Raw genomic sequence first — 12399 nt, 5'->3', positions numbered from 1 at the left:
GGGACAGCAGGAGGAGGAGCAGGAGGAGGAGGAGCAGGGGGAGGGGAGTGTAGGCCGAAGCCTGCACAGGCGGCAGCTTTGGGTGTGTTGTGTCTGCGTGGCTTTTGCAGGACACGTTGCCGGCTACACAGCAGGGGAACAGCTGGCGGTGCTGGACCCCACTGACACATTGGCGAGGTGTTTGGCTCTGTGCAGCCAGCACTTCCGGACAGCAACTAGCGTTGTTGGAGCCCGGGCTCTGCAGGTGGAGCAGAGTGTAGGCCGAAGCCTAATTGAACCGATTTCAAAAGTCACCTTTAACCCCCCCTCAGGGGTTACAAAGTAGAAGAGCCACAGCTTATGCAGCAGTAGTGCTGCGCAAGTCAAAGGTTGCTCTTGTAATTTTTCTCCTTGCACACGCTGAATGGAACACGTATAACATTTAGCCCTTTATACAGTCAAACTGTGTAATGGAGGCGAGAGTTCCCTTTGTAATGAGACGCAGCACAGATGTCAAGAATCCCACCTTGGTGCTGGGTGCAGCCTCCTGAGCGTTGTTATTTGCTGTACAGGAGTCTGCGCTGTCGTGTTATCCCCTGGCCTAGCGCCGTTAGCGCTGCCCATCTTCTGACATCATTTAATGTCGGCCGTTGCGGTTCGCGATGACCATGAATCCCAGCCCCGCAGTGTCTTAACATTGTTAAAACACTGCGGGGCTGGGATTCAGGGCCTGGCGCAGCACATATGTTCGCCTCTCACACGCGGGTCCTTACACCCGCTTCAGACTGTGCGGCGTCATCTGATCCCTTATCGCATGCCACGGCCATGAAGCCGCACAGTCTGAAGAAGGCGGAAGGAGAGGAGGGACAGGCGAACTGATGCACTGATCCTGCCCATCAATCACACCCTCGCAGTCCCAATAAATAAGACACCGAGGGGCGTTGTGTGGGTCAGGGCGGCCGCAGAGGCGCAGCCAGCCAAACAATGATGCCAGAAGACGGGCAGCGCTACCAAGGGGGTTGCAGCGTGTCATTACAAAGGAAAGTCACACCCCCGGGACGGTTAAATGGTCACACAGAGGACACATTTCAGACGTGTTTTCAGTTCCACATGTGCGAGGAGAATACGTTTATGAGCCACCTTGCACACATGCAGCATTACCGCTGTACAAGGTGGCTGGATAACGTAAAAACGCCTGGGGGAGGGGGGACAGGTTCCCTTCAATTTCAGTTCTTGTGTCTGCGTGGCTTTTGCAGGACACGTTGCCGGCTGCACAGCAGGGGAACAGCTGGCGGTGCTGGACCCCACTGACACATTGGCTGGTGTTTTTCTCTGTGCAGCTAGCACATCTGGGCAAAAACTGGCGGTGTGTTAGAGCCCAGGGACAGCAGGAGGAGGAGCAGGAGGAGGAGGAGCAGGGGGAGGGGAGTGTAGGCCGAAGCCTGCACAGGCGGCAGCTTTGGGTGTGTTGTGTCTGCGTGGCTTTTGCAGGACACGTTGCCGGCTACACAGCAGGGGAACAGCTGGCGGTGCTGGACCCCACTGACACATTGGCGAGGTGTTTGGCTCTGTGCAGCCAGCACTTCCGGACAGCAACTAGCGTTGTTGGAGCCCGGGCTCTGCAGGTGGAGCAGAGTGTAGGCCGAAGCCTAATTGAACCGATTTCAAAAGTCACCTTTAACCCCCCCTCAGGGGTTACAAAGTAGAAGAGCCACAGCTTATGCAGCAGTAGTGCTGCGCAAGTCAAAGGTTGCTCTTGTAATTTTTCTCCTTGCACACGCTGAATGGAACACGTATAACATTTAGCCCTTTATACAGTCAAACTGTGTAATGGAGGCGAGAGTTCCCTTTGTAATGAGACGCAGCACAGATGTCAAGAATCCCACCTTGGTGCTGGGTGCAGCCTCCTGAGCGTTGTTATTTGCTGTACAGGAGTCTGCGCTGTCGTGTTATCCCCTGGCCTAGCGCCGTTAGCGCTGCCCATCTTCTGACATCATTTAATGTCGGCCGTTGCGGTTCGCGATGACCATGAATCCCAGCCCCGCAGTGTCTTAACATTGTTAAAACACTGCGGGGCTGGGATTCAGGGCCTGGCGCAGCACATATGTTCGCCTCTCACACGCGGGTCCTTACACCCGCTTCAGACTGTGCGGCGTCATCTGATCCCTTATCGCATGCCACGGCCATGAAGCCGCACAGTCTGAAGAAGGCGGAAGGAGAGGAGGGACAGGCGAACTGATGCACTGATCCTGCCCATCAATCACACCCTCGCAGTCCCAATAAATAAGACACCGAGGGGCGTTGTGTGGGTCAGGGCGGCCGCAGAGGCGCAGCCAGCCAAACAATGATGCCAGAAGACGGGCAGCGCTACCAAGGAGCTTGTTGCGTGTGTCAATACAAAGTCAAATCACACCTGAGGGACGTTTTAATGGTCACAGAGGACACATTTTAGACGTGTTCACTTCAACATGGGCAAGGAGAATAAGTTTCTGAGCCACCTTGAACACATGCAGCATTACTGCTGTTCAAGGTAGCTGTAAAACATAGAAACACCTGGGGGAGGGGGGACAGGTTCCCTTCAATTTCAGTTCTTGTGTCTGCGTGGCGGTCGCAGGACACGTTGCCGGCTACACAGCAGGGGAACAGCTGGCGGTGCTGAACCCCACTGACACATTGGCTGGTGTTTTTCTCTGTGCAGCTAGCACATCTGGGCAAAAACTGGCGGTGTTAGAGCCCAGGGTCAGCAGGAGGAGCAGGGGGAGCGGAGTGTAGGCCGAAGCCTGCACTCGAGCAAGTTGAAAGGAAACCTTTAACACCCCCCCCCCCAGGCGTTTGTAGCTGAAAGAGCCATTGTGTACAGCACTAATGCTGGAAAAGGTAAACTTAGCTCTTTTAATTATGGTCCTTGTACATGCGGAACCAAACATTTATGAAATGTGTCTCCTCACAGCGTTAAACCGTCCGGTAGGTGGAACTTTCCTTTGTCGTGTGACGCAGCACAGCCATCATTTTTACCCCCTTGGTGCCGTGCGCCCACTCCTCAGCGTTGTTTGAATCTGTCCCGGAGCCTGCGCTGTTAGGTTAGCCCTTGGCCATGCACACATGTTGCGCTGCCCGTCTTCTGACCTCATTTGGTGTCAGGCTGGCTGCGCCTGTGCGGGTGCGCTGGCCGAGATCCCGCCTCGCAGTGTCGTCTAATGTAATCCCACCGCGGGCCTGTGATCCGTGCCCGTGCGCAGTGCATATCCTGTCCTCTCACTCCCCTCCCTACGGCTTTTTCAGACTGTGCGTTGTCACGGCCGTGGCATGCTATTAGGGACCAGCTGACATCGCACAGTCTGAAGAAGCCGTAGGGAGGGGAGTGAGAGGAGAGGATATGCACTGCGCACGGGCACGGATCACAGGCCCGCGGTGGGATTACATTAGACGACATTGCGAGGCGGGATCTCGACCAGCGCACCCGCACAGGCGCAGCCAGCCTGACACCAAATGAGGTCAGAAGACGGGCAGCGCAACATGTGTGCATGGCCAAGGGCTAACCTAACAGCGCAGGCTCCGGGACAGATTCAAACAACGCTGAGGAGTGGGCGCACGGCGCCAAGGGGGTAAAAATGATGGCTGTGCTGCGTCACACGACAAAGGAAAGTTCCACCTACCGGACGGTTTAACGCTGTGTGGGGACACATTTCATAAGTGTTAGGTTCAGCATGTGCAAGGAGCATCACGAAAAGAGGCACTTTTTCCCTTTGCATTATTACTGCTGCACAAGGTGGCTCCTTCAGTAACAAACGCCTGGGGGGGGGGGGGGTCAGGTTCCCTTACATTTAACTTGTTGTGTCTGCGTGGCGGTCGCAGTACACGTTGCCGTATACACAGCAGGGGAACAGCTGGCGGTGCTGAACCCCACTAACACATTGGCGAGGTGTTTGGCTCTGTGCGTACAGCACTTCTGGACGGCAACTAGCGGTGTTGGAGCCCAGGGACAGGTGGAGGAGGAGGAGGTTGGAGGAGGTTGGAGGAGGTAGGAGGGATTGCCACACACACAGCAGGGGAACAGCTGACGTTACTGAACCCCAATAACAGAGGAGGGACTGTTGACTGTGCGTACAGCACTTCTGGACGGCAACTGGCGGTGTTGGAGCCCAGGGACAGGTGGAGGAGGTAGGAGGAGGTAGGAGGGATTGCCACACACACAGCAGGGGAACAGCTGACGTTACTGAACCCCAATAACAGAGGAGGGACTGTTGACTGTGCGTACAGCACTTCTGGACGGCAACTGGCGGTGTTGGAGCCCAGGGACAGGTGGAGGAGGAGGAGGTAGGAGGAGGTTGGAGGAGGTAGGAGGGATTGCCACACACACAGCAGGGGAACAGCTGACGTTACTGAACCCCAATAACAGAGGAGCGACTGTTGACTGTGCGTACAGCACTTCTGGACGGCAACTAGCGGTGTTGGAGCCCAGGGACAGGTGGAGGAGTAGGAGGAGGTTGGAGGAGGTTGGAGGAGGTAGGAGGGATTGCCACACACACAGCAGGGGAACAGCTGACGTTACTGAACCCCAATAACAGAGGAGGGACTGTTGACTGTGCGTACAGCACTTCTGGACGGCAACTGGCGGTGTTGGAGCCCAGGGACAGGTGGAGGAGGAAGGAGGAGGTAGGAGGGATTGCCACACACACAGCAGGGGAACAGCTGACGTTACTGAACCCCAATAACAGAGGAGGGACTGTTGACTGTGCGTACAGCACTTCTGGACGGCAACTGGCGGTGTTGGAGCCCAGGGACAGGTGGAGGAGGAAGGAGGAGGTAGGAGGGATTGCCACACACACAGCAGGGGAACAGCTGACGTTACTGAACCCCAATAACAGAGGAGGGACTGTTGACTGTGCGTACAGCACTTCTGGACGGCAACTAGCGGTGTTGGAGCCCAGGGACAGGTGGAGGAGGAGGAGGTTGGAGGAGGTTGGAGGAGGTAGGAGGGATTGCCACACACACAGCAGGGGAACAGCTGACGTTACTGAACCCCAATAACAGAGGAGGGACTGTTGACTGTGCGTACAGCACTTCTGGACGGCAACTGGCGGTGTTGGAGCCCAGGGACAGGTGGAGGAGGAGGAGGTAGGAGGAGGTTGGAGGAGGTAGGAGGGATTGCCACACACACAGCAGGGGAACAGCTGACGTTACTGAACCCCAATAACAGAGGAGCGACTGTTGACTGTGCGTACAGCACTTCTGGACGGCAACTGGCGGTGTTGGAGCCCAGGGACAGGTGGAGGAGGAAGGAGGAGGTAGGAGGGATTGCCACACACACAGCAGGGGAACAGCTGACGTTACTGAACCCCAATAACAGAGGAGGGACTGTTGACTGTGCGTACAGCACTTCTGGACGGCAACTGGCGGTGTTGGAGCCCAGGGACAGGTGGAGGAGGAGGAGGTAGGAGGAGGTAGGAGGGATTGCCACACACACAGCAGGGGAACAGCTGACGTTACTGAACCCCAATAACAGAGGAGGGACTGTTGACTGTGCGTACAGCACTTCTGGACGGCAACTGGCGGTGTTGGAGCCCAGGGACAGGTGGAGGAGGAGGTAGGAGGAGGTTGGAGGAGGTAGGAGGGATTGCCACACACACAGCAGGGGAACAGCTGACGTTACTGAACCCCAATAACAGAGGAGGGACTGTTGACTGTGCGTACAGCACTTCTGGACGGCAACTGGCGGTGTTGGAGCCCAGGGACAGGTGGAGGAGGAGGAGGTAGGAGGAGGTTGGAGGAGGTAGGAGGGATTGCCACACACACAGCAGGGGAACAGCTGACGTTACTGAACCCCAATAACAGAGGAGCGACTGTTGACTGTGCGTACAGCACTTCTGGACGGCAACTAGCGGTGTTGGAGCCCAGGGACAGGTGGAGGAGGAGGAGTTTGGATGAGGTTGGAGGAGGTTGGAGGGATTGCCACACACACAGCAGGGGAACAGCTGACGTTACTGAACCCCAATAACAGAGGAGGGACTGTTGACTGTGCGTACAGCACTTCTGGACGGCAACTGGCGGTGTTGGAGCCCAGGGACAGGTGGAGGAGGAGGTAGGAGGAGGTTGGAGGAGGTAGGAGGGATTGCCACACACACAGCAGGGGAACAGCTGACGTTACTGAACCCCAATAACAGAGGAGGGACTGTTGACTGTGCGTACAGCACTTCTGGACGGCAACTGGCGGTGTTGGAGCCCAGGGACAGGTGGAGGAGGAGGAGGTAGGAGGAGGTTGGAGGAGGTAGGAGGGATTGCCACACACACAGCAGGGGAACAGCTGACGTTACTGAACCCCAATAACAGAGGAGCGACTGTTGACTGTGCGTACAGCACTTCTGGACGGCAACTAGCGGTGTTGGAGCCCAGGGACAGGTGGAGGAGGAGGAGTTTGGATGAGGTTGGAGGAGGTTGGAGGGATTGCCACACACACAGCAGGGGAACAGCTGACGTTACTGAACCCCAATAACAGAGGAGCGACTGTTGACTGTGCGTACAGCACTACCAGGCAACAACTAGCGGTGTTGGAGCCCAGGGACAGCAGTAGAAGCAGAGGAACACAATGTAGGCCGAAGCCTGATTGGAGAAAGGGAACCTTTAACCCCCCCCCCCAAGGCATTTGTAGCTGAAAGAGCCAGCTTGTGCAGCTCAAAAGATGCAAAAGGAAAAGGTGGCTCTTTTAATTATGCTCCTTGCAAGCACAGAACTAAACACTTATAAAATGTGTCCCCTGAAACCGTGAAACTGTCCCGGAGGTGGGACTTTCCTTCGTAATATGACGCAGCACAGCTGTCATTCCTACCCCCTCGGCGCCGTGCCCCGGCTCCTCATCGTTGTTTGATTCCGTCCCGGAGCCTGCGCTGTTAGGTTATCCCTTGGCCAGGCACACTTAGCGCTGCCCATCTTCTGACATCATTTGGTGTCAGGCTGGCTGCGCTTGTGCGGCCGCGCTGTCCGAGAGCCCGCCTCGCAGTGTGGTCTAATGTAATCCCACCGCGGGCCTGGGATCAGTGGCCATGCGCAGTGCATATCCTCGCCTCTCGCTCCCCTCCCTACGGCTTTTTCAGACTGTGCGCTGCCACGGCCGTGGCATGCTATTACGGATCAGCTGGCACCGCACAGTCTGAAGAAGCCGTAGGGAGTGGAGCGAGAGGCGAGGATATGCACTGCGCATGGCCACTGATCCCAGGCCCGCGGTGGGATTACATTAGACCACACTGCGAGGCGGGCTCTCGGACAGCGCGGCCGCACAGGCGCAGCCAGCCTGACACCAAATGATGTCAGAAGATGGGCAGCGCTAAGTGTGCCTGGCCAAGGGATAACATAACAGCGCAGGCTCCGGGACGGAATCAAACAACGATGAGGAGCCGGGGCACGGCGCCGAGGGGGTAGGAATGACAGCTGTGCTGCGTCATATTACGAAGGAAAGTCCCACCTCCGGGACGGTTTTACGGTATCAGTGGACACATTTTATAAGTGTTAAGTTCTGCGTGTGCAAGGAGCATAATGAAAATAGCTACCTTTTCCTTGTGCAGCATTACTGCTGCACAAGGTGGCTCTTTCAGTAACAAACGCCTTGGGGGGGGGGGGGGACAGGTTCCCTTACATTTCAGTTGTGTCAGCGTGGCGGTCGCAGGACACATTGCCGGCTACACAGCTGGGGATCAGCTGACGTTACTGAAACCCAATAACACTGGGTCGTATGTTTTGACTGTGCAGATGGCACTTCTGAGCCTCAACTGGCGTTGTTGGAGCCCAGGAATGTAAGTTCAGGTGGTTGAAAGATGAACACAACAGGAGACCTGGATAACGTATACAGTGACCTAATTATTTAATCAGGAGGAGGAGTGGCAAATTCCTGCGAGATCCAGGCCTTGTTCATTTTCAGGAAAGTAAGCCGGTCAACGTTATCGGAGGATAGTCGCATGCGACGGTCAGTTAGTACACCACCTGCAGCACTAAAGACACGTTCCGATAATACACTGGCCGCAGGGCAAGACAGCACCTCCAATGCATACTGGCTTAGCTCTGGCCATGTATCCAGCTTTGAGACCCAAAACTTGAAAGGGGAAGAGCCGTCTGGGAGTACAGCAAGAGGGCAAGACATGTAGTCTGTCACCATCTGACGGAACCGTTGCCTCCTGCTGACTGGAGCCGTCTGTGATGGTGTAGACTTTTGTGGGGGGCACACAAAACTGTGCCACAGTTGGGCCATACTGGTCTTGCCTTGGGCAGAGGCACTGCTTCTGCTCCCTCTTTGTGCAGAGCCTCCACCACTGCCTGGACGCACTGAGCTGCTTTGGAATGCACTAGCAGCACTTCTCTCAGTTGGAATGGAGAAGATGATGGAACTGACCAGTGTGTCTTGGTACTCCCGCATTTTTCGCTCCCGGTTCAACGGTGTGATGAGGCTTTCTACGTTGTCCCGGTAGCGAGGATCGAGGAGGGTGAACACCCAGTAATCAGACATGTTGAGAATGTGGTCGATGCGGCGGTCGTTTCTCAGGCACTGCAGCATGTAATCCACCATGTGCTGCAGACTGCCAACTGCCCAAGAAACGCTGTCCCCAGCTGGAGGCGTGATCTCTGCCCGCTCGTCATCACCCCACCCTCGCTGTACACACTGAGTACTGGACAATTGTGTAACTCCCTCCTCTGGACGGATGTCTTCCTCCTCCATTGACTCCTCCTCATCCTCCTCACAAACTGTCCCCTGCCTACGCGTTTGTGAGGAACCACGTGGCGCTGACTGTCCAGAAGATGATGGAAGTGGTGAATCCTCATCCTCCACCTCTTCCACAACATCATCCCTTAGCGCTTGCAGTGATTTTTCAAGCAGGCAGATAAGGGGGACAGTCATGCTGACTAGTGCATCATCTGCACTCGCCATCCGCGTGGAATAATCGAAGGGACGCAAAACCTGGCAGACATCCTTCATAGTGGCCCACTCTGTGGTTGTGAAGTCTGTACGGCGCTGACTGCGACTTTTGTGCGCCTGATACAGCTGGTACTCCATTACAGCTTGCTGCTGCTCACACAACCGCTCCAACATATGTAACGTGGAATTCCACCTGGTAGGTAGGTCACATATGATGCGATGTTCCGGCAGGCGGTGTCGGCGCTGCAGAGCCGCAATGCGCGCTTTTGCCGTGCTGGAACGCCGCAAGTGAGCACACTCTAGGCGGACCTTGTGCAGCAGTGCATCAAGATCCGGATAGTCCCTCAAAAAACTCTGCACGACCAAATTGAGCACATGTGCCAGACATGGGATGTGAGTGAGGTTGCCGAGGCCCAGGGCTGCCACCAGATTTCGGCCATTATCACACACTACCATGCCTGGCTGGAGATTCGCTGGCTCAAACCACACATCGCTCTCCTGCTTGATGGCATTCCAGAGCTCCTGCGCTGTGTGGCTACGATTCCCCAAAAAAATTAATTTCAAGACGGCCTGTTGACGTTTGGCCACGGCTGTGCTCATGTCGGTCGTAACAGGTACACGTTCATCACGGGTCCATGTGGAGGTGGACTGTGACGGCTCCTGCAGCGATGATTCTGAGGAACTGGTGTAAGAGGAGGAGTCAATGCGTACAGAATGGATTCCTGCAATCCTTGGAGTGGGCAGGACACGTCCTGCGCCACTCGCACGGTCTGTACCCGGCTCAACTACATTAACCCAATGGGCAGTGAGGGAAAGGTATCGCCCCTGTCCATGTTGACTGGTCCACGCATCGGTGGTGAGGTGGACCTTGCTACTGACGGCGTTCAGTAGCGCGTGTTTTATGTGTCCCTCCACATGCTTGTGCAGGGCAGGGACGGCTTGCCTGCTGAAGTAAAAGCGGCTGGGCACACTGTACTGTGGGACTGCCAATGACATCAAGTCACGGAAGCTGTCAGTCTCCACCAGCCTGAATGACAGCATTTCCAGTGACAGAAGTTTGGCAATGCCTGCAGTCAGAGCCTGTGCTCGTGGGTGGTTTGACGAGAAAGGCCGCCTTTTCTCCCATGCCTGTACTACCGATGGCTGTAGACTGGGCTGGGAGTGTGTGGTTGACTGGGAAAGTGGTGCTGCGGGTGGAATTACAGCGGGTCTCTGGACAACAGGGCCAGAGGTTCTTCCACGGCGATCCTGGGAGGAAGCCGAACCAGCTGCGTGTGAGCTAGAGGAAGAGGCAACACGAGCTGAAGAGGTGGTAGCTGCCGCTGTTGGTTGGCCTAGCTCTTCAGTGTGTTTGTCTAACTCCGCCGGGTGCCTGTTGCGCACATGTTTCCACATGTTGGAGGTATTGAGGTTGGCGACTTTTTGACCTCTTTTGATTTTTTGATGACACACCTTGCATCTGACATAGCAAATGTCATCTGCAACTGTGTCAAAAAAGGACCAGGCACTGCAAGTCTTGGGAGCCCCCCTTTTGACTTTTGGAAGAGACATGCTCCTTACGGGTGCCAAAGCGGAGGCTGCAGGATCCGCAGTCTTCCCCCTCCCTCTCCCTCTTTGGACCGTACGGGGAATCTCTTCCTCAGAGCTGCTCCCACCACCTTCCTGTCCCTGACGCCAAGATGGGTCAAGGACCTCGTCATCCACACTACCCTCTGCCCCCAACTGCTCCTCCCGGGTAGTCTCAGCAGCAGAGCACGCACCAGTAAGTGGCACCTGAGTGTCATCATCAGCTGATGCGGCCTGCGATGTGGTGAACGGAGCCACTGGCCCACCCGCCTCTTCAGAGGAAGACAGAAAAAGCTGTTGGGCATCACTGCACCCTGCCTCTTCTTCCATTTCTCCAATGCTGCTTGGCTGGCCCCCTGTTTCCAAGCCAAGAGATTCAGAGAACAGAAGTAGAGACGGCTCCTGTCCTGGGCTCTCTGTCTGCCTGGGCAATTTGGCAGGTGGTGAAGAGACAGATGGCTGCTCTCCAGTGCTCTGTGTCTGAGAGGATGTGGCACTAATGGAAGTTGATGCATTAGCTGCCATCCATCCCACAACGGCTTCAATTTGGTCTTCACGCAGCAGCGGTGTACGGCGCTCGGCGACAAAGCTGCGCATGAACGACTGTTCCCTCGTGAAAGTGGGTGCTGATGAGTCACCGGTGCCCGCAGCGGGCACAGAATCCCCACGTCCCCTCCCTGCTCCGCGCCCACGCCCACGTGCCTTACTCACTGCCTTCTTCATCGTGGTTGACTGATAAAGAAAAGCAGAAAAGTACTAACGGCTTTGTGTGCTTATTCCTGAAAAACTCCTCCTAACAGGTATAAGAAACACTAATTAGCTAAAGTGTGGACTAGACTTTAATATGAGTTAATGTGGCCTACACAAATGTAAAGTGGTGTAACTGGTGTGTTTGGTGAACTTTATTATTTATTTCTTTTTTGGGGGCTGAACTGACAACGGATAGAGCTGCAGTCACACGGAGACCGTGCAGACAGACGTTAACGGCGCTGTAAGGCCCAAAAACCCTCCTCTACTTTATCCTATGTAGTGTTTTTCCACAAATTAGCTGGAGACGGGTGGAAAGACACTAATAGGATTTTTTTAAATTAATTAGCAGCAGACTACAGTACTTGAAAAAAAATTAAAATTGATTTGGCGGTATGACGCAGTTAACAACCCTGAGCTGGAGACAACCAAGCTACGGCTGCTCACAGACTACAGGGCGAGCTGCAGTCACACGGAGACCGTGCAGACAGCCGTAAACGGCGCTGCAAGGCCCAAAAACCCTCCTCTACTTTATCCTATGTAGTGTTTTTCCACAAATTAGCTGGAGACGGGTGGAAAGACACTAATAGGATTTTTTTAAATTAATTAGCAGCAGACTACAGTACTTGAAAAAAAATTAAAATTGATTTGGCGGTATGACGCAGTGAACAACCCTGAGCTGGAGACAACCAGGCTATAGCTGCTCACAGACTACAGGGCGAGCTGCAGTCACACGGAGACCGTGCAGACAGCCGTAAACGGCGCTGCAAGGCCCAAAAACCCTCCTCTACTTTATCCTATGTAGTGTTTTTCCACAAATTAGCTGGAGACGGGTGGAAAGACACTAATAGGATTTTTTTAAATTAATTAACAGCAGACTACAGTACTTGAAAAAAAATTAAAATTGATTTGGCGGTATGACGCAGTGAACAACCCTGAGCTGGAGACAACCAAGCTACGGCTGCTCACAGACTACAGGGCGAGCTGCAGTCACACGGAGACCGTGCAGACAGCCGTAAACGGCGCTGCAAGGCCCAAAAACCCTCCTCTACTTTATCCTATGTAGTGTTTTTCCACAAATTAGATGGAGACGGGTGGAAAGACACTAATAGGAATTATTTGAAAAAATGTGCAGCAGCCTGCACTACTTCAAAAAAAAAAAAAAAAAAGGACAGTATGAGGCAATGAACCACCCTCCCTGAACT

General features: G+C 54.7%; 1 protein-coding gene across 1 annotated transcript in view; it reads left to right on the top strand.

Annotated features, from left to right (window-relative positions):
• Positions 1–12399, top strand: part of LOC143808729 (cytochrome P450 2K4-like) — a 98021-nt gene that overhangs the window by 77234 nt on the left and 8388 nt on the right. The window lies entirely within an intron of this gene.

Source organism: Ranitomeya variabilis, chromosome 2, assembly GCF_051348905.1.
Source record: "Ranitomeya variabilis isolate aRanVar5 chromosome 2, aRanVar5.hap1, whole genome shotgun sequence".
NCBI classification, from domain to species: Eukaryota; Metazoa; Chordata; class Amphibia; order Anura; family Dendrobatidae; genus Ranitomeya; species Ranitomeya variabilis.
Note: the sequence above shows the minus strand (reverse complement) of the source record. Positions and strands in the feature narration are given on the sequence as shown.